The sequence below is a fragment of the Corapipo altera genome, unplaced genomic scaffold, assembly GCF_003945725.1.
Source record: "Corapipo altera isolate COAL_440 unplaced genomic scaffold, ASM394572v1 0, whole genome shotgun sequence".
NCBI lineage: Eukaryota > Metazoa > Chordata > Aves > Passeriformes > Pipridae > Corapipo > Corapipo altera.
Genome location: NW_020884872.1, coordinates 23852830 through 23880499, shown reverse-complemented (window position 1 = coordinate 23880499; position 27670 = coordinate 23852830).

Below are 27670 nucleotides of genomic sequence, written 5' to 3'. Positions count from 1 at the left end.
GAGGTGGCAAATTTTAGGTTGTTGGAAACTGGAATTTCTGAAGAGAAGTACCTAAACATTTACTGAAATCAGATTTTTAATATGATAAGAAAAGAAGGCAATGAAGAAAAATGCTTGAGTTTTGCTTTCCATAATAAAAATGTCCTATGTGAAGTCACTTGTTCGTATAGACGAACAAGTGTGCGTATAGACACATCGAAAGTCCTTGTTTTACTAGAATATATTGGCCTCTTGAAGAGTGAGTAATATACAAATCATTTCCCCTCTTTTAGGACTTCAGGAAAGCAAATGCTTGAACAAACTAGATGAATTAGAAAACAGAAGGCAGCCCGGTTCTTTTGATCTAAGCTGCAATGTATTGGCAGAAAAGCATGTGGTAATGAAATAAAGCAGTTTGTTTCAACATAGCCAATGCACAGTGCAAGTACACTTTTAACACAGATAACTAGAAATAGATACTGTTACTGGCATCTGCATGTGTTTCAGTAAAAAGGAGGAAGAAAAAAACAGAAGAATGCTGTATGTTTAAACACATAATCCTTTTTACCCACAAGAGAGGCCCACCTAAACCTCACATGGTACAGATCACTGAGTGATGTAGCAGGCAATCACCATTGCTACATGGGACAGGAAACACACTTAAACTGAAGGTTTTGTCTTTAATATCCCCCTACAAGTATCCCCAACATGTATGTGTGTTTACCAGTTGGAGGCCATGCACGACTCCGGTGTGGCCTGAGGCATTGCGTGCCAATTTAAACTTTGTCATTTCTCTGTAAAAAGTTCAAACATTTCCAACGCATGCTACTGTACACCAGGTACAAAGGGCCTAATGGCCCAGGTAAATTATTAATCCTCATCTTTCATAAACAAAAGTGTTCTGTATTTTTAGTAAACAGATCTGTAAAATGCAGAGGTAGTACGGTCAAAAGGCTTCTGAACCCTTTGAACTTTGTCATCTAGGGTGTGGTATTTCCTGTCTCTGCCCAATGTCCTCATGTGCAAAATGAAGGTAAAAATACTTAGTACAATTAGTTAACGCTTCCACAGTGTTGTGAGCATGGTAATACCTCTGTAGGCACTTATCTGTTACTGATATGTTGCACTTAAATAGCCCTTACTATGGAAAAGGTTTTTCTATTTACTACAAACTTGATATCTGGAGAATCAAAAACAGCTCTCTGAACAGATCAGCCTGCAGTTCCAGGGAGCAACCTGGAAAGCAGAGCAAGAAACTTAGAACTAGTTTAATAACCTAAATCTGATAGTGGTCTTAAAATAATGCCTTGAAACTTGACCAGTCACTTTTTTTTTTAGCTTTTCTGAGTTTTAATCACATAAATAAAAGCAATCTCCCTCAGACTCAGCTCCCTTCCATGCTCTCACAGACAGTTCATCTCCATAGTTCCCTGATCTTTCTGCTTTTCACTGTTGTAATGTCCCACTCCCTTTCTTTCTCTCTCCAGGCTGGTCCCTTCAAAGGGAAGCTGCTGTTGTTCCTCAGGTTACTGAAGCAGCAGTGGGTGTATTCAGACAGTTATGGCAGCAGTTGTGTGGCCTGTGTGTGTCTAACCATCTTCTCTGCCTAACCGTCTCCAATCTCTGTGTTGCCTGTTTCTGCTGCCACACATTCCTGAGACCTGGACATCCCCTCCTGGTTTATACTGTAGTATAATTACCATTTCAGTGAAGGGAATTCTGCAGCTCAGCTATGTGTTGAATTTTTGGACTGACGTTCTCAGTGAGTGAATACATACCTGGGTCTCTTCCTAGAGCAGTTGTCCTTCATTTAGGTTCAGGTGCAAATATCTGAAATTTGGGATTTTTCACATTCAGAGTGTCATTTTGTTTCTTTCACAACAAACAGTTCACAGGTGGGGTTATAAAGTTAGTTTCCACTGAATTATAGCTTCTCAGAAGTATTTTATTTAACCTGTTTGGTTTTCAATTTGCAAAGGCCTTGCAAACTTTGACCAAATAAACCATTATTTAAGAGATTACTGGAACAGAGAGAAAACACGGAAAAGAATAAAAGTGAAGATCATTAGAACTGTTTCCTTGAAATAGTGTAAAATATGACAGAGCTCAGAATCTTATTTTTTCTTAAAAATGTTTCAAGAAAATTAAATTTAGTGCCAAGGAAAACTGCTGCTTTGACAATGAGATATGTCATTTTGTGGCTAACGCACTCAGCTAGGTATAAACCAGTAACCGAGCTGTCAAAGGATATATTGACCTTTTCTTAGCAATCATTCCTTCCAAACCTGTTTGTAGATTTAGGCATAGTGTGCTTGCCTGCGAACTAGTGAATAGATATTCCTTACCAGGATAATATCTGGAAAGAGAAGCATTTCAGTTTCATAATTAAATTAGAAAGCTGAAAAGGCTTTACTGAAAGATAAATTACTTCACTCTGTGAAGGAGAGGTTTCTAGAATGAATTATTCAATACTAACAATGTAGACTTTGAAAACAGGATGATTTCCACAATGTCATGCCTATCTAAATTTATCTCCCCACAGAGAAATACACACATGTAGATGCATATGCACAATCATGTATGCACACATATATGTGTATGCTTTTCATAAAGATAAATAATAAATTACATATTTTGGTCCTCTAAAAAATGAGGTAATTCTTAAGTGTATAACAAAAGGGAGAAACTCCAGAACATTCTCTGAAATTCTATGTAATCTTAACATGGCTTTTAACATTTGCTTGGTGTTTCGTTATGCTTCCTATGTATTACAATTTCTCAGGATTACTGTGCAGGTAAATAGTAAATTTAAATGAATCTGCTTTGGCATTAAATATATAAACAAACTTGCACAACGTAGTTGTAAGGTCAAAATGATCTCCTGTGGTTTTAAAACAGAATGGCATCCATATGCAGAGTCATACTGCAAAGACAGATTTTATCAGTTTTAATTAAAAATGGGTCAAGATGGCCAAGTGCTTCTTTTTGTCAGCCTCACTTGTCTCTTCTCTGGCAAAAGTAAAGCCACACCAGTTTTTCCTAGTATGCAGTATGGTCTGCTTTGCATTTCCCAACTTCTGGATTCCTTTCCCCACCCACGGCGTGGGGTGGCCCAGTTCTAGTTCCGTTTCCATCTGAAGAACCATTGCGACGCTTTGAGGGATGGGGAAAGGGAACTCCAGGGGTTTCTCAGGGTTTTTTTCAGGCCCTGAGCCTGGAGGGGAGAGGTGCTCCCCCCTCCCCCCCCCGCACGTGACCCCATGGTCGGCATGGAGACAGGACACAGGACACCGGGCGTGGAGAGGAGGCAAGAGCGCATTTATTGTTGGGGATGTTACATTTATAGGGTTTAGGAGGATTCACAGAGTAACCAATTAGAAGTCTCAAGGGGTTTACAGGAACACCCAATCACAGGAAGGGCTCAGGACACCTTCCCAGGACATTCCTGCATGGATAACATGGGGGGTGCTGGGAAGAAGAAGCATGTGTTTGCAAAGACACCACCAAAAGCCATTTTAAAACCTGTTTAAACCACAGTTTTCCCATATAATGCAGGTTTAATGCTACACCAACTCCCTCTTATAACAATTTCAGACAAAATTAACAGTCCCTTTCCCTGTCTTTCCCTAGATAATTTGACCCTATTTGTAGGAATATAAGTGGACAGACACTCTGACAAACTGTCAGACAAATGCTTGTGTATTGTCAGGTGGTTGCAGAGTGAACAGCAAGGGTGGGAGAGGTCTGTGATGTCTCCGTCAGGGAAGAAGCTGGATGTTTTCCTAGTGGAGAGAGGATGAGAGGAGCAAATATGCACATGTGAAGTCAGCTAAGTGGCTAAAAGGAGCTGGGTGTTGTTGAGAAGGGGTTTCTTAGGGAAGGGAAAAGGTCAAGTAGCTGAGACACAAAATAACAGGGAAGGATACATGAGGAAAGAAGTTAAGGACAATGGTGGTGGGTGGAAATCAGTGTGACAACTGATGCAAAAGCAGGATGAAAAAGTTGTAAGCTGTTTGATATACTTTCCTTACATTAGGTTCTCACTAAATTTTAACAGCATCTTACCATAAAATCAGAGCAAGACATAAAGCTGAGCTCTATACTCTGGACCCAAACGTCCCCTAATGCGAGGGCAGGCATTGCTTTTGAATTTGGAGCTTCAATGGGATCCACAGCCTGTACTGCTCTTTCTATTTTAGCTGTCCTTGTTTGTAACTGGGTAATTGAGATAAGGCTTAAGAAGCAGTTTGTCCAGTCCTGTACCAATTTGTCTAGCATAAGATACTTCTTCTGGATTTGGATCCTTACTTACCTTTAGGTCCTGGGCAAATGAGTCATCCTCTTATGTCCTGACTTCCACATATTTTGAAATACAGTTAATTTATACTTGCCTGCCTCATGGGAATGTTGCAAGGATTAGGTTTTACAGAGCTTTAAGAATGCTAAGTATGGTAGTTATTTTCTTTTCACGGAATTAAAGCAAAGCAGAAACAAAGCTGTTTCCTTGCTATAATCCCACACTTGAAACCACCACCCATCAACAAAGAGTGACTCACAAATATGATGAGCCAAGGATACGGTGTTTACTCCTGCAAATTTGTTTGCACAGAAAGAATAATCTATGCTTCTGAGTACGTCTGGTCAGCTACTCTCCTCATACAGATAGGCAAGAAGTGGCAGAGTCCAGAGGTGTGGCCCATGGCCGATGGGCAACCTGTACTGCATCCAATCCTTTCACTAGGGAGAAGAACTGAGCAGGAACCATGGCAAATCATAGGAGACAATTGTAGCAATTCCACTTGGAAACCAAATTCAGTAAGCTGTGCTGAGTGAGGTTCAAGAGTCACAAAAAATTATTTTTTTAAGTCTTGAAGGAGAAATAGTTATAGTTGAAAGATGATGTACCTCAACTATTATACACACATGTACTGGTGGGCTAGAGTAGACATTACAGATCCCAAATTATCATTAATAAACCAGAAGAGAAATTTCCAAATATTGTATGATGCAGCCCTGCCAATAATGGTCTGGGCAAGCCTCATGACTGACCTGCTGGCAGGGTCAGCTGCCATCATAAGCAGTCTCAGCAGGGCAGGGGCTGTTGTTGGGAATGGCTGATGCAGAATGTACTGCTGTCAGAAGCAGTGTCTGGGGGAAGGTATCTGATCACTGGGATAACCTCGTTTCTTTGCACAGGCTGTGTGCACTCCTAGGCTTCCACCAAGTCTTGGATTATGATCCCTCTTTTATAGACTCTCACCCACAACCAGATCTTTGGCCTTGGATCATCAGCATCCTCTGTACCTGACCATCAACTAAGCTCTCAACCACCTAGTAATAGGCTCCATATAACTCATAAGAACTAGTGGCTCAGCACCACTTATTTAACTACATCTCTCAATACTACATTTAACTTATCCCTCAGTATGCCATTCTTTTCCTTCTTTTGCCAGATTTCTGAATACTGAGATGCTGCCAGAATCTGCTGTGTCCTTGGCTCAAGCATACACTGAGGAGAAAACACAGGAGCTAAGACCTCTGTTGTATACAGCAAGAAGACATTGCTGTTGTATCTTCTCTAAACCCATACCACCCAGATACAGACGTATCTATCTTGGCACAGGTGAGATCCTGTGTGCATATCTGGCAATAAAAGATTCCATTCTGGCTCACATCTCAGGCAGTTCTCCCTACATGCAGAAATGACAGCTGACACTACTTTCTTCAGTGGTATGCATACAGCCATGTATGCTTGATTTCTCTAATGCCCTTGGTCAAAGGGTTCCTGCTGCATTCACATCCACGTTTTTTAAGGCTTAAAGAAGTCAGCAAAATCAAATGTTCTGGCCTCCTGCTTAACTGAGGTCTCAGATATAGGCTGGTTTTCTTTTTTGTTGCTGCCGTTTGCTGATACCTCAAAGAAATGGTGTCTGCATGAGACCTGCTTGTTTTAGTAGCTACATTCAAGCTGCTTGGGGCTCCTCATCAGTCCTTGAGTCTGGTCTTGAGAGTCTGTTAAAGGTGTAAGTCTCCACAAGAATGACACCTATCCTGTCTATGTTATAACTCAGACAACCAGATAACCAATATCACACACAAAAAATTGTTACCACCAAAGTATAGGGATTACCTATACTTTCTGGTTTTTTGCCAGAATACTGCTACCCATTATAGTAAAAGTGATATTCTTCCTTTTGTATCTTATACTCATATTTATGATTGTATCTTTTAGTAAACTTATAGATAAACTTAAGATAACTAAATAAATATAAAAGATCAATAATAATTCTTAATGAGTCTCTGTTCTTGCATATCCTTCAGCTGGGACACTGGAGCCCTCACTCTTCCACCCACCCTTGTTTTTTCAAATCCTCTTATTCCTTAGCTTTCTCAGGCCCACTGACAGAAATATGTTACAAAGATTCTTGATACTTTGATTCAAAGATTCAAAAGTTCCTTTTGAACTTACTAACTGATAATGGCAGCTTGATCATGCCTGTCACAGTAAAGGTGGTCATTGTACTTAACCTAATCAACATGTGTTAACAGTAATGTTTTGCTTTGTTTGTTCTTAATTTATAGCAAAAGAAAGTTTTTGCCTCCAGGTCGAGAATTATCCCATTGTCTATGGGTATGCCCATTTTTCCATTTAAAATCATATTTCCCATTCTATTTTTACAGTTTTCCAGTAAAATATAGGTAAGTTCTAAAACCTAGTCACTCTTGAACTGGACTTTATTAGGTCTAAACCAATCTGCTTGCCTTGAGAAGCAAGGCTGTATTTGCTACCTTGGAGCCTTTGTGCAGTACAGTTCTATCAATCAGCAGATGGACAAAAAGGCTCTTTTAATGTAGACCAGAAAATGCAGTGAGAAAATGCATAAGAGAAGGCCACAGTATTTTACTAGAAAATACAAAGTCAGTATAAGTGCTGTAAAGGGTGTTTTTGCAACTTAAAATCTTGTAGGAGTTCTATTTTCAGAGAATCACAGAATATGCTGAGTTGGAAGGGACCCACAAGGATCACTGAGTCCAACCCTTAGCCCTGTACCCATTTCCAAGAGTCACACCACGTGCCCAAGAGTATCATCCCAATGCTTCTTGAACTCTGTCAGGCTGTTCTCTTCAGATGTAAATATAGAAATATACTCTCAAGGCCTGTGGTGACCTCATTGTAACATTACACTAGCTAATATTATGACTCTAATGTGAGTTCAGCATCAGCCTTGTCCTATACAGGTTAGATATTTATAAATATGATTTTACTTGAAAATTAATTAAAAGATTAGCTAATTATAGTTATTAAGGATCTGGGCTCTATAACATGCAATACATTTATTCCTGAGAGAAAAAAGCAGCCCTAGGAAAACTGGCAAATCTTGGAGTTCTAGGAAGAGAAATTATTCTTCTGGGTACTCTTTCCTTGCTCCATTCTGAGAATAAGAAGTAAATGGGAGAATATTTACGTTCTGCTTAATGGACCATGTGCAGTCACTAGATAAACACTCATGGTTCTAAAAAGGGGTGAGCTAATGCATTGAAAATGGATACTCTTTCACATTCGCTATTTAAAAAAAGGACAGTGCTTTCTAATTAAAGTTTGCATATGAAAGATGAAAATTTACAAACGAACAGTGAAAAGAAAGTCAAGGTAGTGTGTTGCTTTTTAGCCCATGCTGAAGGAAGGGAAGAAGAAAGACACTCCAGGCAGTCAATACAATAGAAACTGTACAGACAATGGCAAAAGAGGAAAATAGTAACAGTGCTCCTCTTGTCTAGGAAAATATGAATGCAAGAGGAAAGGGGGAAATAATAACAGAATCCATATTATGCATCAGACAAGAGGATTTTATGTTGGCTGCACAACCTAAGGGCAATGGTCATGATCAGCTGCTCCTTAGTGTCAGCACATGACCGCAGGTTTCATGAGATGGGGTTTCAGCCTAATCTCTTTTTCCACCAGGGTTGTTCACTGCAATACACAAATGCACCTTGTCCTGAATCAAAACCAGTATGCATCCTGTCACGAGGAGAGGACATTCATTGGAAATCAACAGACCCTTTGTCTTTCAGATGAACCTCACATTCCTATCCAGCAATATTTTGTTCATTTTGTCCCTTGTCACTATAACTGATGAGCAATACCCCATGGAGAAATTTGCATTAGTCCACTTACAAGAAGGAAGTGTTAGCTTATCAGAGGAAAAAGAAGCACAATGAAGGAAAAAACCCTAGAACAGTCCCCACAAACTATACTGGTAATGCAGAGAACTGTAACTGAAGAACACCCTCTGACTTTTAATTCTGCCTATGCTGTACCTGAGGAAGAGAGTATTCATTAGTTGAATAAGATGCTTTCCGGTTTAAAAGTACATTTCTCATTCAATAGGTGGCCATCAATCTTCAACAAAGCAGAAAAAGTGACATCTCTGGTCTTCCAAAGACTAGCTGTTATCCATAAAAAATATATCATTTACCAGGTGGTACTTTTTAGTGTTCTCTGCCTGGACACAGCTGTTCTATGTCAAGTCAGTGACGTGTAACACATTTTTTAAAAAGCCTATTAACACAGTTGTCAGTTGGGTGAAGATGGCTGCGTACTATTGTCTGCCAAGTCTCTCCCCTCCCACCCAATTAACTTCCTTATTGAAAAGACAGAAATAAAACCACAGAATCATTATGCAAAACATGCTTTAGTATTTACCTGGAAGGAAAGGGGTAGCATGTTCTCAGAGACGGATGGAAGATAAAGGCAAATGAGCATTACAGAGGAATTGTGTGCCCTGGAACAGATGAACTTTTTGAAAACAGGTGGGAAGTGGAGTGTTATTTAGAGGTAGTCTTCACAAGTTCTCAGAAGCCCTGTGTAAACAATATTAGCAACCTTCATTTGGAATAGTGTCAAACACAGTAGGAAATAGAAGGACAAAATAAGTTTACACATTTTATGTTTATTGACTTTTTTTGTAAGTTTGATTTTAAAGTTGAATTGCTTCAAGATGAGCCTATAATTTTGCAAGAGTTACTCAAGAACCCCACTTATGACACCAAAGCCCCCACTTCTATCTGTTAGGTGCTGCCCTCCCCTAACTTTAGGCAAACAAATGTCTTCAGAGTAGCTTCATCTGAAACAAAAACTCCATAGATATAGCTGATGCAGTAATGAGCAGATTTTTTGTAAACAAACCTGTTTATCCACAAGTCTGTCTGGAAGAGATCTTAGGATCCAAGTGAATATAAAAACAAACAGCTTAGCTGTTGCTTTCCTTGGGCAAGTGTTTGTTTTTATTTAACATGAAAATACAAGGAACTACATTTTATTGATTTGAAATGGCAATTACCTCCTTTAGTTCAACATTATTATTTTTTCACAGAATGTGCTGTCTTAGATTATTTGTTACTGGAAGATGACAGCCGATTTAGCAAATGTAATCACTGCCTGGCTTCTTGGAAAAGCATAATTTTTCTGTGTACATTTAACACCTTCTTACATAACTGGGTTAGCTTTTGTCTGAATGGGAAGTTTCTGACAGATGCAGATTTTTAAATCTCACAGAGCCTTCTTGTAACATGAGCAGGGCATGTTCTGAACACTGGAGTCTCTGCCTGCCCATGTCAGTGCCCCGAGCTGTCCCCTTGATCGTCCCAACTAACCCAAAATGCATTTTGGGGCTAACACGGTCCATAATGCAAAGTGTTTTCTCCATTATCATGCAGGAACCTGTGAGACAAACAGGCCTGACAGGGCAGTGAGGCTCTTGCCTGAGTATCTAAACCGAGATTGTGGGTGTGAGAGGAGACAGGGCTTGCTAGCTCTTCCCTCAGGAAGGGGAGCCAGGCCTGTTGTGCAAAGGGATGCAGTCTGGAGGGGGTGATCACTCCTGATAGGCTTTGGATAAACATCCAAATGTTTGAGTATATATCTAAATTGAATACAAGGGCCAGAAAGAAGATGGGTTTGTGGTTAAATTCCAGATTATGACTTAACAGACTTGAGTCTCATCCCTGGCTCATTGCCATAGACTTTCTATTTTGCCATGTGTAGGTTATTTTCCATTTATATAGCTTGATTTTCCATCAATCAAATGTGAATAATAAAGTTTTTGATTCATATCCTCTATTTCTTCTAGTATATTTACTGTATCAAAGGAATATAGTAGTCAAAATGATCTAAACAAGTCTTTTAGTATCCCCCCACAAGGCAGGAAATACCCAAACACTCTCTGAAAGATGTTTGTCTAAGTAGTTATTAAATGCTTATAGTCACTAAAATCAGAATAAGGGCTGTCTGTTCTGCAAAAGCCATAAATTCAATTTATAATTCATTTTTTTTCTTTTTGCAGCATGGTAATTAAACATATTTCTTATTTTGTATTTGTAGAATGGAGTTACGTTTCCTCAGAGTAATCTGTACACTTCTATTTGTTGAATATAATCTAGCAATTTGAAGTAATTTTGGTAATTAATTTAGATAATTTAACTTCTATTCCTCCAACTGCTTGGCAACTCTCACTTGTGAAAATAACTAAGAAATCTAGAAGCATAATCAATTTCATTATCAAGAGATTGAATCCAGCTTTCCTGATTTAAACACATCTGCAATTTAGATGTTTTGCAAACTCATTCTCCTAAAATAAGTGCCTATGTTTTAACTAGCCAGTGATGAAAAATAGCTGCCTTTGAAAGCATCTGGCAGATGATCCTCTTTGCCTATCTATAGTCTTGTTCTTGAGACCTTTCAAGCAGCTGACCTCTTTTTTCTTTTTTTTTTTTTTTTTTTTCTGGTGAGACAGCATATACATTAGAATTGCTTTACTAGACAGTAAACATGAAGGCAGAAGAAACTCGGGCACCTGCCCAAAGCAGTACTTTAAAATACTGAATGTAAATAAACTCAGAACATACAGAGGAGGCCACTATTTCTGTGCGCTCTAGACAACTGTTTGACTAGGAAACAATTTGTAACTGCCTAAAAGTCTGTTTTCTTCCCAAGCAGTGTGCACCAATCTTATGACATGGACTTAATCAAAGCCATATTTGCCAGTTTTCTTCCTGTAGGGCAGTTTGAAATTAAAGACCAGATAAATCACACATAATGCCTTCTCTAATTAATTCTGAATTATTTCTTTATCCAATAGGCCAGTTGTCATGGTAAAGAAGAAAATTGTACTAGTGTGTTACTGACAAATTGATAGTCGTTTATGACTTCATTATTTTTCAATCCATACAAATAAAATGTTCAATAATGTATTTTGATATTTCAGAAGTGTTACAGCAATTTAACTGACCCATTTTCCTCTAAATTCCTTTCACTTCTTATCAGGAGTTTAGTTTTTCCTTCCATTTCTTCACTTCTTTGGAGTATCTTCTGCTCCCTATGAGTTCTTCAGGACTTTTCTACCAGATCAGAAATCTCTTTGCTTGGTTTCTTCAGTATTCTTTATTGAATTTCATTAGGCTCTGTTAACATGGATACATCCAGTGTATTTGGTAACTTGTTATTTCTCTGTTCCCATCCCTTCTTTAAAAGTCAATATTTTCTTTACTTGTTTACTATGTATCTTTTTTCTTTTTTTGTGATAAGGGATGAAATTAGCCGCTACTTGCTCCATTAATGGAGTGATGTGTTCCTCTGTCTACTTAAGGTTCTATGTGAACCCTTTTCCTTGCCTTTTACATTTCCCACTTCTGGTTGTGCCCTCAGCTTCAGCAACTGCTTCCACGAAAACTGTAAATTTGTACCTCTGCTATTCCTTTATACTGATCTTGAGTGATATCTTCTTCTTCACTTATATTTAATTTCGGTAAAAGACCTTGAAGAGTTTTTAATGCATTCCTAACAGCATGTTATGTGACTTTACTTCATCTCAGATTATCAGATTATAGAAAACAATTCCTTTTGTGATTTGGACCTTTTGGATGCTATCATAGTATAAACAACCTTGTGAACTTTACCCATCTCTATTTGAAACTTATCCAAGAAAAATCTGCTGGTTTTGTTCACAATCGAGATTCCTTTGATTTCACTGGAAGTGTCATAAATGAATTTCCAATTTTGCAGGGTTTAACCTTTCTGATTTCTTAGTCTGGATTTCAGTCTTCTGCAAATTATTAATTATCTTTTCCTGTACCCAGTCTCTTTGAGTGAGTGGATATTGCTCATTAAAATCTCAAGTGGCAGGGAAGAGAACACAGACATGACAGAGGGAGAATGAATACAGCAAGACTAATCTGAATTTAAAAAAGAAAATACAGATTTACAGGACATCTTGATGCAAACCTGAGGTTTTGTTTACTTAGTAGGTAAGAATTCAGAGATAAACAGATGTTTAAACTATTTTTTTAAACTTTGGTAAGCTAAAATCTCCTTAAACTAGGTACTTCTGAAGAAAAAATTATGTCCTAAATTCCTAACCTTTCCTATGCTTTCTCCTGAACCAACTCTATTTCTGAGGAAAAAATTATGTCCTGAATTCCTAACCTCTCCTATGCTTTCTCCTGAACTAACTTACACTTGTAGTCATGCTTTCAGTTCAGATAAGGTTTCAGGATTTAAAAAATAGAAACAAATCTCAACCCCTCCCAAACCTTTCCTTCTGTTGCACAGTTTAATATTAAATTCAGATACTAAACCTTCATTTATAGCAGACTGCCATTCTCCAGTGTAGAAGACAGTTAACTTGAAAAGCCTCGCTAAAAGATCATCCAGCCCTTCCCTTATATATTTAGGTGTGCATTTATTGTATAATTAAAAGGCATAAACAAGGACATGCTGTGTATGCGTGTTTCTGGATTCTCTTGTTTTCCTTCCATAGTGCACAAACAAGTCATTTAGGTGAACAAAGTCTGAAAGTGAATCATAAACTTGTGTTGTTGTTTTTCTAAGAGAACTTTCTCTGGTGGCTGCAAAACAGAGATACCCTGCGGCAGTCCAAAGCACTGGCTTAGCCCCTTGAATTCAATGCTATTGCAGAGTTTATTTTTGTGGACAGGCTGACAAAATTTTATAGTAGCTCTATGCCAAGGATTACAGCTTGGAGTATGGCAGAAAGTAACATTGGACTCTGTTTTGAGCGGTATAAGTAAACAGCTTTGTTTATCATTGCATTAAGAAATTTGATATAAGCAAACACCTACACTCTACCTAAAAGCCGTACCAATGAAACCTCATGTAAACTGGTGGTTTGTCTTAACACGAATGAAAGATTATGCTTCAAAAAATAATTTCTTTGTTAAAAAAAAAGAAGAAAAAAAAGAAAAGAAAAAGTTATGGTTGTGCTTCAATTATTAGGTTGATAGGGGCCAAATCCTTGGGAACTTTGTAATTTTCAGAGACAGTTGTTGGACAACTTGAGCTTTGACACAACCCTCTATGTTTACATCTGTATTGCACCTCTCAGCTCGTGGGCCTGGGTGTGTACCTCAGCCATTTTGTAAATGAGATCGAAGGAGACAAAAGCCAGGCATATGAGTCAGACAGGTACCGCAGCATGCCCCACCTGGTGAGTCTAGACACAGCCCATGTGCCTAACAGTGCTAAGATGAAACTTCAGATAAAAGTAGCCCTGTAATTGGAGCTGTTTTCATTCGGATTCAAACTTTGATTTGATGTTTAAAATATATTCTTCAAATAAGACTTCTTTTATGAGTCTGTTGAGTCATAGAGACCTAAAATCAACTCACCTTTCTGCCACAGAATTTCTGTGTGGCCTCGGGCAAATTGCCTTATCTCTCTGTCCTTATCTACAATTACCAAATGTTAAACCCCCTTCTTGCTCAGCACTTTCTTAAATGTGTAAATTGGGAGTGGAAAAAAGAGATACAGAAGACATGAAAATGAAGAGAAGCAAAATGAAGAGACATGTGTGGGATATAGGAAGTGGACAAGGATGAAAACATACAGTAGGAAGATATGAATGTGAAGAGAGCCTCAAAGACAGCTATCTCATATTGAGCAGATATGGTTCTGCAAGTTATTTGAGAAGCAAAGTGGCAGATGCACTACCTAACATCTGCTTGGAATAAGCTGCATATGTGTGAGGAGGAATGTAGGAGAGGGGGAGGATGGCCCGAACTGCCTGAGAAAAACAACTGTCGAAAGATCAAAGGGTGTCGATTTTCTCAGAGTACAATGACCCTTTGATCTGTGACTCTTCCCATAGGTAAATACTTGGATGGAGGACTGAGGGGTTAAAAGTGAACAAAGTGACAAAACAGCACAGGAGTGTCCTAGGGTTTCAGTGCTTTCAGACTAGTCTGAAATCTTCCATGTAAGTTAATAGCAAAAGGAGGAATTTTGCCAAGGTAACACAAATACAAAAAAACCCAGTTGAGACTGAATGTGTATAAATGCAGTGCCTAAGGAATTTCTGATATTCAAAACTCTAGTTTTGAAAATAAGTGTTACTAATTGTGCAAGTTAAAAATCATGAGTCACTCTTGAAAAAAGTAATAGGAAGGATTAAATAGTTGAAGATTTAAACAAATGAATGCCTTATTCTTTGTATTTCTTTCTGTTTCTGTAAGTCTTGTGAAGTAAAATGGTTCTAATTTCACATTTTCTCAGTAATCACAATTTCTAGAAAGCCATTTATTTAAAATGAAAGGTGAGATTCTTATGTATCCCTATAGGCATCCATTCCAGCAGCTGGGATTTCAGAAAAAAAATGTCAATTACTATGAACCTTGCAATAAAATATCCTGGGAGTTAGCCTCCTTGGAAAATTGTACCCCAAATCCCTCACTACCTTCTAATTGGCCATAATATGTAGGTTCCTTACATATTGTGAAAACTGTCATGAAACCATTTTCCTAAAAGAAGCAAGAAAAAGTTCTTTCCATGTGGATTCCTAAGCTGAATTGTTTATAGCAATAAAATTCCTATAATATTCAACAAGAATATTAGAAAGTACACTAGACTACATGTTTATGCAAGAATCTTAGTCAAATGATTCAAATATGGATCCTCACCAATATTTAAAGCACAAGAACCACCTTGCAAATGGTCTGGAATTCAAAATACCAAACTTTTTAATGATATTTCCAGACCTTCACTACATACCCAGAGCACCATTGGTTGCACTGTAACTGCATTGTAGAAAATAAATTATAACAGCAGTAATATGTGGAACTCTTGAGCAGAAAACTGTCTCTACTACCTTGTAAAGGCTTGAATTAAGGTAATAGAAATAATCATACATTTAAGCAAAAGTCACTGTCATGACACATTGTCTACGTATGGGAAGCACTAATAAACATCCTTTGCTGAAATGTCATATTCAATCTTCTGAAGATGGTGATGACAATTCAGAAGCCAACTTCCATTTTCAAACGAGCAGTTTCATGTCTCAAGCCTCACTGTTTTCCATTGTTGTTGAGCACGTGAACATTAGTGTTCTTAGCACAAAGAATCATGCTAGTGGCTGCTCCTTGAGACTGTCTCTTACCCTTGAGAATAAAAACTTTCAGAATTCTTCTGCTGCTTGGCGGTCCTCTCAATTCCTCATGTTGTGAAAAGGAACATTTGAATTAGAGCTTGGGAAAATGGCTTTGACTAATGAATTCTCTAGATGTCCATAAATAAGGTACTATCTATCCTTCCCTGGTGTCACAGGTGAATTCACAAAGGGCATTTATTTTGAGGGTATATATTGAAAAGGTTAATTGCACTGTGAGAGGAGCATTTGTTTTTGCTCCTCAAAGTCCCACAAAACTAAGGAAATGGCAAACTGAAGGGCTTGGGAAAAGAATTGATCAATCATATTCAAAATTAAATGGATTCAGAAACCTTCAGTTATTTCATTGGTAGAATTTACAGCTTGACAGCTCTATGGAATATAATTTCCTATTTATCTGAAGACAAACTAATACCCTGGAGAGGTAAGTCAAATTTTCAGTGCTTCTGTCTTATCAAGCATCAAGGTTGACTTGGAAATATCATCACTACAAGATGGGAGAGAGGATGTAAGTTACCATATTCAAGAAGTCCTTAATCTAAAATGTCCAGACATTGGCAACAACAAACAGAAGCAATTTTTACTGATTAAATTGCTGCCTTTTTTCTCTTGCTCATTTCTGATTTGTATACACCAGTAATGCCAAGAACAATAGAAAAACAATTGATGTCATTTGTTCTGAAAATCAGTGAGAGGCTAAGGGTAGACACAGCTTTGGTCCCAAGGCAATCTGAAGCTGTTCTGAAGGAGAGAAACCTGAATAGCAAACAGATCAAGTGATTTGAGAGCATGTGTGTAATATGAGATAGTGTTCATGGGGGAACACAGGCTCCTTAATGCACTTTTCCTGGGAAATACACATTTGGAATAGTACAGATAGATTTGTTTGAGGTGGTGAGGAACTTTGTTGGATCATCTGGTAAATTACACCAGGTATTAGGTCCTAAGCCACCGTATGCTGAAGCTAATAAAAATCTGTAATATGGTCCAAATTTTTTAAGTTTCACTCTCCAAACTAGGAGATTAAAATTTGTGGTGAAACTATCAGAAGCTAAATGTTGCTCCCAGGTAATCACAAAAAATCACAAAAATCTGCCCATTACTTTTTCTTTCCTGTTCAGTTTTGAACTTTGCTTTCTTTTTTCTCTAGCTCAGTGGATCTCTTAAATATCCTCATTTCAACACTTCAAGGAAAGAGCTTCCTTCCCCAAAGTTACTACTCTCTGAGTAAGCTACCATTAACAGTTTAACATCCATCATTTGATTATAGTCTGTACTGTATGTGCTGAACCTCCAGCAACAAAGTGGAAAGTGTGTTAAGGGAGGCAGAGTTTCAGAACTACAAATCCATGATTCTTGTCATTGTATCCAATTCTGAAGTCACACTCCCAGCTCCCTCAGTCGTCATATTTAATTCTTCGTCCTTCCTGCAAATGCAACACTGCCATGATGTCTTGAAATACCAAGGCTGAGGGATGATTCAATGTTGGCTTTGTAAACCAGTATATTTGTTACCAGAAGTAGTACATTTATTCCCCCTTTTTTTAAAAAAAAATTCTGAATTCCTGATTACCATTGAGTGATTTTTAAATTATAAAATTCCAGAAAAGCTAATGATGTAGGGCCAGAGTCATGTCTGACTGAGAGCAGTGCATTGCAGTGAGAATAATTCCACTGAAGTAAATGGGGTTTGGCTTACTATCTGTTCTTCTCATTCAATTTATTCTAGTATCATTGTAATAGTGGGACCGAGATATCCACGGAAACAAAGATGAAGAACTTTTCAGCTTGTTACTGAAAAGAATGAAAGTTCAAGTTTTGGAGGGAGACACAGTGGAAAATTCAGAGAGGATCAACAGTTTAGATGGGTGTCAGTATTATTACAGAAAAACTACTTTGAGACCTAATACAAGTGGTTATTAGGTGGATGGCCTGCTACTTTGGTCAAGGACAAAGAAAAAAATTTCAGACTGTTGTCTTCCTTTGTTATTGCACACATGATTTTTTTTCCCCAATAGCCTAGTGTGCTGGGTCTGTCTGGGATGGAGTTAGTTTTCCTCACAGCAGGCCATATGTTGCTATGTTTTGGATTTGTGACTAAAAAGTATGACCAACACACCAGTATTTTAGTTGTTGCTGAGCAGTACTAGCACAGCACCAAAACCTGTCTTTTTCTCACTCTGCCCCTGCAGGGAGCTGGGGATTCACACAAATTGGGAAGAAAGGCAACCAGGGCAGCTGACTTGAATTGACTGAAGGGATATTCCATACTATATAACCTTGTGGTCAGCCATAAAAACTGTGGAGAGTGGTTGGTGGTATGTAGTCATTGCTCAGAGCTGGCTGAGCATTGATCTACTGAGGGAAGGCAGTGAACAATTGCTTTTCTATCACTTATTTTTTCCCCTCTTTCCTCCATTGTTCTTCCTGTTCTCTTCCTCATCTCACTGTGGAAGATGAGGAGCAAACAAGTGGCTGTGTGGAGCTTAACTGCCAGCTGTGGTTAATTCACCACAGAGTTTAAGAATTAACTTGATCCAGCGTGGAGAGAAATCTCCTATTTATCTCTGAGCCACTTTTGCATTTGCAGATGCATAGGGTGCTAGATTTGTTACAAGATCCATGCACATGTGAGGAGTCGCCACATGCTCTGATTATACCATGCATGTGTTGCATCATCAGTCACAGTGGGTGGGCTCATGTGTTGGCTGATACCTTAAGGTGACTCTGAGAAGAGGGTCAGACTAACACTTAGGCTACAGTGATGATACAAGCTGAGCTGACTTGTCATCCCTTCCCTCCTGGAAGCAATAGCTTTTTATGGCATGCTGAATCTATTCATTTAAAAAGGAAAGAGCTGTAAAGGAAATAGTGTCACGTTTTCAAAACCTGTTGGCTTTGATGTGTGCTTTAGGCCAGCTGAAATCATCATGCTTAAGGGGAAACTGGGGATTGTGCTCACAGCTGACAGACGATGTTGCCACAACTAGCGTTAGTGCAAGATTTGGCCCTGCACTTCTGTCACTGCCCATTTAATACAGACGTTTCTAAACTTGTGCCTCATTGTCAAACCACCACAAAATTCATAGGGGAGTGCGGCTAGAAAATTACTCTGTCTTCATGTCTTCAGGCTGACAGGGACTATAACTCTTATGTGAATGATGCTGTTGGTAGCCAGAGTGAGGCACAACCATGTGCTGCTGCTAAGGCACGTTTAGATGCTGTGGAGACTGTGTGGGAGGTAAAAGAAAAACAAGGGAAGAATATAGATATCATGCACAGGGATAGTGGAAGTTAGCTGTAGAAGAAAGACATTAAAAACCAATTCTTAGACTGTATTTCTTTGATATACTCATTTGTTTAGTAATGGAACATGCCACCAATGTTTCTTGTTTATATATAGAAAAGAGAAGCATGAAAATACAGAATGCCTTTCTGCTGCTCCTTAAACCACGTTAACTGGTAACAAAGGCACACGCTCCTTTTCTAAGCTCAAGAGAGAAAGCACTATATCACATCAATCAATAAACTCAAATCCGCTGTAACCTTCAATAGATGACAAATAACAGTAGCAGTAATCCTTATTTCATACACTTGTTGTGAAGTATGATCCATTAGTCTTCATAAAGGGCACCGAGATCCTCAAGTATAAATGTACTATGCACTGTGCATGGAAAACACGTTTGAATATGGCAGTAAAATGACCAATGTAGCTGAAGTCTCACATATCTTCAAGTACTGATCATCTGTTTGTCTGAATTTCATTTAATTTGTATTGGTGTTAATCAAAATGGACTTAGATGGAGTCATAGAAGTTATATTGCTGTGATATATGTGAAGCTACAATTAGTGATACATTTTTTAACGTTTTAAACTTATAATACCTATTTTAAGATGCTATAAATCTGGAGCTAGTTCTTCTATAGGACATTTACAAATCTAATACAGACATAGTCTGTTCCTTCAACAGAACTATACCAAGTGGCATTAGCTAAGGATCTGTCATGAAAGGAAATTGGGTACAGAGCATAATGAGATTATTGACTATGATATGGATAAAAACTGTGATGAGATATCATGACTATATTTCATTCTGCTGAGAAAAGACTTGATCTATAAGAAAATTAATCTAGTGGAGTAACTACAATCTGCTTTCCTAAACTCCATCCTCCAGCCTGATTAGAAAAAAAAAAAAAAAAGAAAAGAGGAAATCTAACTAGGGTGTGTGGGAAGCAAACTCAACAGTTTTAAATTTTTTTATAAGGGTATATATAGATATTCTGCCAATTGCTTATTTAGTTGACAGCAGTTAGTCCATGCAGAGTTAGCCAAATGAAAATCACACTTATTACTCTAAATGTATCCTATTCTTTGTTTCTCCATCTCTTTTCCCCTGTCTTTTGGTCTTCCCTCATGCACCTGTGATAGCCCTTTTCTTTCATACACGGCTTTTCTCTCTTGCCTATTTGTTCCCCCTTCACAACATCTGTAGAAAAAGCAAGAGAATATCCTGGGAAGGGCATGAGGAAGTTAGGGATTTTCTGAATAGAATGACCCTGAGATTGAATTTGTACTCTTTAGCCTGCAGAATGTTCCCATTGCCTTAGACTGCAGGAGCATCAGTCCTTGGAAAGGCAGACAGGGCCTCTGTTTGCATAACACTGTGTATTACTCTCTTTTCTGTGTTGAAAAAAAAAGGATTTAATGAACACTAGCAACGGGAAAACCAATGATATGAAGATGAAAAGAAAGTTAACCTTGACTACCAAAGCATGCCCTGTTTCGCAGTGAATACAACAGGCAATATCTTACAAAGTGAACATCGTTTACCGAAGTCAAACTAAACACTTCACTTTCAAGGTTGACAAAAAATACTTGGCAAAATGCACTGGTTTCATTGACTAGGTGTTCCTTTCTAAAACAATTTGTACAGACCTGACAAATCATTAAGGGTTTTCTGCAAGTACAAATAATGAATGTGTTGTAAGAACACCTCGAAATGAACCGGTGACAGCAATTTAATTAACAGATGTCTAAATCCTAGTGTTCTGAAATACAAACTAGGTGTTGGTAACATGTTTTATTTCATTTCTATTTCTTCAGATGTGAGTTTCAACCTTACATGATTTTTTTGTTGCAGTATTTAATTGAAAGGAATCCTATCTGAACTTTTGGATTAAAATGACTTTATAAGTAACTGAACAATGCTATTGTTTGAATCACGCTTCATGCTTGACCTTCACTACTTAATTGTTGGGTTTCCACATAAGAGAGACAAAACACATTCTGTGTAATTTGTTTTCTGTTTCGTGGGACAAAACTTTTGATTTTTTTCCATCTTACTTTCCTCCTAATCATAAGACGACAGTGATTCCATGAGTAAATCCGTAATAAAGTTGTGGAAATGTCACTCTGTTGATATTAGTGATATTTTGGGCTAATCGTGCCTAAAACACTAGGAAAATATATTGAGTCTTTACCATCAAAACTTTGGTCTCTAAGTGAGAAAGAAAATGTGTGTAACTTCTGACCTTACATGTTTATCTTTGAATACTTTTTGTTTTCCAATGAAATTAGCAGACAGACTTTACATATCACACTAAATATCTAATGATATGCACATACGTATAACAACTAATCACCTCCCCTTTACTTTCTTTTCCCGAGGGCAGCCAAGATAATAATAGCAATTTTTTGGTATATTTTTTCAAGCTTTGTAGCAAGTTGAAAGGCCCTCGAGCTACATGAAAATTAGAGAATTACATTAATTTATTTCTGTCAAATTAAAAGCATTTGAAAAGACCTAAGCATGACATTTAAGATAACCCTGACTGTATCTTTATTCTAATAAATGAGGGTTTAGTTTATCCTCCCTCACAAAATTAATTTAAAAAGTTTATACTAGTGTCATATATCTCTTGGGAAACATCAGTCAAAGCTCATGATTCTCAATTGAATTCTTGTTGTAATAGAGACAAGACCTTCCTTACTGGTAGGTGAAGACATGACAGCAATCACCTCCTTCTTTATGGAAGGAAACAGAAAGCAATGAGCTCAATGGGCAGAACGAAAAGAGAAATTACTGGTTTAGAAGGAACTTTGGAAGAAAAGCCAACATGGCAAATCAGGGGCTCTGTGGAAGTGTTTCTGCTAGTTTACTGTGATCTGTGTGCTTTCTTGTACAAATGCAGTGATTGGCGTGAGCAGAGACCAAAAAACCCAAAACTTTTCCTTGCTCTCCGTAATCTGATTCATCTTTTTACATGCAAGATGCAAAATGAGTTTAAAGACAAGCAGGTCTTTCGCTAAGGCCTCAGCATTTTGCCTGGAATTCTAGGGTTTTGAAACTGGTGTCTAGTTCAAGCTACACATCTCCCATGTGTTTTTTCCATGTGGGAAAACAAGGTCTTTTCTGGTGATTTAAGTAATTTTATATTCCTTAGAAATTCATTTGAATGGAGTTCTCCAGATGAAAATGAATACAACAAATTAATGTTGCTCATAACTTCTGTCTTGTTTCCTAACCAGCTGTAGCTGGTGGTGCCATTTCTTGGGAGCCTGGGGAAAAAACTGTGCTCAGGGCAATGTGATCCTTATTGTATATGCTGTTGCTTCAGTCAGGTAACTGTGGTCTGAACTTATTCCAGCTCTTTTAAGTCAATGGTGTACTAGCTGGGCACAGGGAACAACACTACATGTAGCTCTGAAAAACAGAAGTCTATGTCTTTCACCTTTGGAATATCTATGTTTATGGTGAAAGAAGAATGATCCATACATCAAAAATAATTTCTTGTGTTAATGGCTTACCATCTGAGAGTATTGAGGAGTTCTGTTCCACTTGAGAGAATGCTGATGTTGAGAAATACATGCGATATTTTTTGGTCAACCTCATATTTGTACACAAAACTTGTAAGGATCAGTTCTGCATTCCAAGAAAGTGGGTAGCAAAACTTCCAGTCACTTCTATGAACATAGGCTCATGCCCCATGTGCTTTTTTTTTCAACTCAGTTCAGCATGTTCAAACACGTATTACAATAATCTAATTGCAGTATAATTCCTTCCAACCACCAAGTGTTACTTTAATTGCATAGCTCATATTTACCATATGCACAAGGCCTTAATTTCTTTAGATCTGTGACTTTCAGAGTGACAAGGCTATTGTTTCGGTGTGCTGGTACATCTACCATGAGAGAAATGGCCCTTTGCATTTCTGGCAAAATGGTAATGCTTTGCTAGACCAACTATTTAAAATAAAAAATGTAAGGTGGTAGGAGAACTGCTGGCATATATTCTGCTTGAAGGAAAACTAATCTCCCTACAATGATTTGGGGGACACTGGCTTAACAAACAGCTTGAAATGGCAAAAGTCCATTCAGTGCTGATCCTAGCAGATGAAAATAGTAAAAGTACTGAAAACAAACGAAGCACTTAATCTCTAGAAATAACCTTTTGTATTCAAAGATAAAAGCTTAAGAAACTGGCTAGTTGCCAAATAAAAAACTGAGAACTGCAGTTGAAAATTTATATACTCCCTTCAAGCTCTGTAGTCAGGGTCATACCATTAATTATAGATGACAGCATGAGGTTTAAAAACAAATGGTTTCAATCTCACCTTTAGGCAGAAATGAAGCAAATGTTTTGTTCCCAGGGAGCACTACTCTGGCATGTTCTAGAAGGATTAAAACAGTCTAAAACTGAAAGCAGATGGTCTTTCAGGGTCAAGGTAATTCTCGATACTCACTTTAGTAGCAGCCAAAATTGCTGTCAGGTTTAATGATACCCTATTGGTATAATAATTTCTGTTGTTATCGGCTCTTTATTTAATGGTAAGCAGCACAGGTACTAATGCTTTTTTGAAAAATTAAGTACAATATATATTCTGAACACGTTTCTTCTCTACCCTATTTCCTTATGTAGCTATTTACATTTAAATTACAAATAGTAGACTAAATAAAAATGTGACTTTTTTGTATTTTGTACCTTGTTTTTTTAAACCTAGCATCATAGGACATAGTGCCTTTTGATGTGAGGTATGGGGCTGGAAGATACAGGACCTATGAAATTCCCATCTCAATCTGATCTGGCAGACCATGGAGAAGACTAGGCAGGACTAGCTTGGATATTTCAAGTGCTACTAGATGCCTGTGTTCTAGAAGTCTATACAAGGTACAAAGAAGTAAAAAAATCAGATCCACTGTGGGTCTTCTCTGAAAACTGTGTAGATTTACTTGTGCAAATATAATTCAGACTCTGTTCTCAAAATTGACAGCAGAAAGAAATTTATGTCTTACAGAGATTCTTGGAAGTAACAATTTTGAACAAACTGTCATGAATCAGTTGTTTTGGAGAAGTACCTGGCTCTCATTCACTTTAGGCCATTGCGTCCTCATATTATTAATTCTCGCAAAGCATGAATTCATGAATTCAGCATTAGGAAGGGATACATTATATACTTCTCACCTTCAGTACTGTGGAAGTGTTTCCAAGGTACACAGTCTATTAGACAGGGGAAATTAGCCAAAAAGAGGATGATAATACCCTTTAGAAAGCTCCATAACTCTTCCTTCATTCCTCTCATAGAACATTTCTTTCTGGAAACTTATTTATTTATTTATTATCTCTAAACAATCAACACTCATGAGTAAGCTATCTGCATTCTCAACTTTGTCAGTAGGTATGCAGCATCTCCATTCCGTACTGAGGGATTAATTCTCCATATGGAAACTACATGTGGAAACCCTAAAAGCTAAATCAAGGGTCTGTTTAGATGAGCATGTGCAGCATTATTAAAAAGGCTCTGAAGTCTACAATTTCTCAGGGAATTCTTGATGGCTTTGCATGACTAGTGCTTCTCACTGTGTGAAAGGAAATGCAATGACCTAACTTCTGCTTTCCACAGAGTGCAGAACAAAAGATTTATTCCCTGTTGTTCTGTAAGACCACACAGGTAGACTTAATAACATGATGACTGAATGCACAGGAAAATTTCCTAAAAATAGGATAGTGGGATTTCTAGGAATCCAGTGAGAACACAATGATTTGCCTTGTGTGGTTAAAGATGTGAGCATAATTGACATCATCCTTTTATTTCTTTATCTGGGAAACCCTCTTTACCACCCACAATTGTCGATGAAGAACTTTGTACTGGGGATGCTTTTCTTAGGAAAGAAAAGGCAGAGGTGCATGAGACTGGAGTGTACCTTAGAAATTTAGAAGTAGATGGCAGACATTAGCCTTGAGATAGCTGAATAACAGCAGCTTCAACTGATTACTGTTTGTTTTCTACACCACAGCTGTGAGAATAAGGGAAAGAAATTATGCCAAAAATTTGCAAGCAGGGAAATAGAAGCTATCAAGACGTCCTGCAACTGTTTTTGCTACCAGGACTCAGCATGAAGAATGTGTTTTACACCTGCTTTGAGGAAGAGTGGGAAGTTTAGGTTTTGCTGTGCTCTGAGGATGTTTTTGGCTGTAGGAGAGAATACTGGTCTATAGGAGGCATTATACTTGTGTGCTATCACAAATTCTGAATACTGTGAATCTTTAAACTGAAAGGCACCAGTGATTTCAGCACCTGGGGCTGCAAGAGTGAAGGATTTGTCTGCCATCAGGTAGGTTTATGCTGTGTGTGGTTTGTGGATACCACAGCAGGGCTCTTGCTGATAGGTAAAATTCAAAGTGTTCTGTAATTTCACAAAACATGACTTTATTGTCCTTAAAGTGCAATCAGTACAAGCGGTGCCAAAACTGCAAACATTGAGAACATTTAGAACACTGAGTACTGCAAACAATAAGAGTTTAAATTAAAGGATGAGGGAAATTTAACTCAATAGCTTGCAGCCAAGAAATGGTCCAGAGCTGCAGTGAACAAACATATTTCCTCCAGTTAGGCTACTTGAAAATCAGGATGGTAAAACATTGTCAGCAATGAGATCTGTCCCAAGGGTCGTATTGGAAACCATTTTGCTCTAGCCAGGCAACCTCTCCACCATGTATAAGACTGTGATGGTGAATCTTGTTTGTTCAAGCAAATATAAAATGTTATTGGAGGAAGCAGGAAAGGAGTGTAAAATTCAAGACATCACTTGCTATCTGTTTTTGTTGCTTCATCTCTTCATGTCCTGGCTATTCATTTTCATATTTCTTTTTATTTGTTCTCTCTTTCAGTGAAAATCTCTTTCTGTCAATTCTTGGGGGAAAAGACTTTAGCCCTGAAACATCCAGTCATGTCTTGCAAAAATCTTTAGAAATTCCACAAAATTTTCCTCTTTTCCACTTTTTTTTTTTTTTTTTTTTAAACTCTCACATTCATAGGATCACAGACTCATAGAATCATAGAATAGTTTGGTTGGAAGAGGCCTTAAGATCATCCAGTTACAACTCCCCTGCCATGGGCAGGGAGAGCTTCCAGTAGACCACGTTGCTCAAAGTCCTGTCCAACCTGGCCTTGATAGGTAATATCTACTTTACAGGTATTAGACAAAGACTGACTCTGGTGTTTTGAATGGACTGAAAATTTCAAGTACAAAACCTGTAACATGGGAAAATCAATAGAAATTTATTCTTATTTGAACTGTTTTCATGTTAGCAAACACAGTATGTTCATTTGAGAGTTCAAGCATGTTTTCATAGTCTTGGAAGAACCTGAAGATGGTATGGTCTTACCCCTAGGCATTCATATTGTATTCTCTATCCTTTTACATTGAAATCTGAGTTTGCTATCAAAATATCAGTGTTAATAGTGGTTTGCTGCTACATCTAATTTCTTTCAGTGGGGTCTGAGGCCTTGTGAACACGTATCTATAAATGGTGGCTTCCTTAAAGAGCTGGAGGTGTAGAGGAAGCAGAGTTCTGATGAAAGCAGGCAATAGACTTCCTCAAGGAGTCCTGATATTTGAGAGTAACCTCTGTGACAAAGCTAATGCCTAAAAACAATGCAGCAAGGTGTGTGCTGTTGTTACTCATTATATAATCTGGAAGAATGCAGCCACATCTTTGAGAATCAGAGAGGAGACAGCAGTAGCTCTGTTTGCAATACTGGAGTCCTACCAGAGAATTTTTATGTCTCACTTCCTTCCATGTCAGCTACTCCCAGCCCAGAGTTTATGGAGTCAATAATGCTTCTTTGTAATTACTTTTAGGCAGTGTGATTCTGTGTGTGTGTGTGTGTGTGATTACAGTGTTTGTGCCTTGCATATTGCACTTGGCAATATTGCCTAACTTCTACTTTGCATATTTCTGCAACACATTTTTTTGAGAATGTGAAAATCATATTGACATAGGTTTTACTGGTAATAAAAAGAGAACCTAACTAAGATTTATGGTGATCATAAACAGAGTGGCTAAGGCTTTACTCTAATATGCACTGATGAGATTTCTAGTGAAAAGAAAATACTATTTTAAGATCTATCTTGGTAGGAAGCTCATACCAACTTTCCAATTTAATTCCCTTGGTGAACAAACAACAGTGTGTATTTCGTACATGGTACAGAGAAATACATTCTCAACTTCCAAATGTCCTCTTCTGATGAGGATTTAGAAATTCTTGCAATGTGGACGTGAAAAAATGGCTTCAGGAGGGGAGGGACACTTCAAGTGGGAGAGAATAGAGTAAGAAACTGAATGGCAGGAATGAGAACTCAGAAATGCACAACATGCACACATTTTTCAATCATTCTGAAATACTCCAAATAGACAGCTATGATTGTTATGCAGAGAGTGTGATTTACTCTTGAAAAAGCAGAGTGAATCTCAGAGGAATCCACATGAAATAACAGCTATTAAACTCACACACAGGAGAAAGAACACATCTATATCCCCTCTTATATCAAATGGCAACATGCAGTCAAGTCTGAACTGTTGATTAAATAAAATGTTAGAGGAGGCTCTCACAAGAGACAATGAATATGCCGAAAACAATCTGAGGAAATGTCTTAATGAATCAGCAAAACATGTGGAAGAATTAGAAAAATAAGATTAAACCAAAGAATCGAAGGGAGACCTAACAGGGACTGTGCCTGTACTGAGGGACTGGGAATGAGTCCCAGCTTCAAAGTCACTTTGGCTGCATCCCAAATTCCTGTCAGGGTAAGATTTGAGTGCATGTCAGTCCCCTCCAGCACTCTGGCTTCCATGTGAGGGAAGCCCTGGTATGCAGGCAGTCAAGGATACACAAAGCAGTCAGAAGGAGACCTGAGGTGTGGGACTCACCTGCCCTGCAGCCTTGACCCAACTG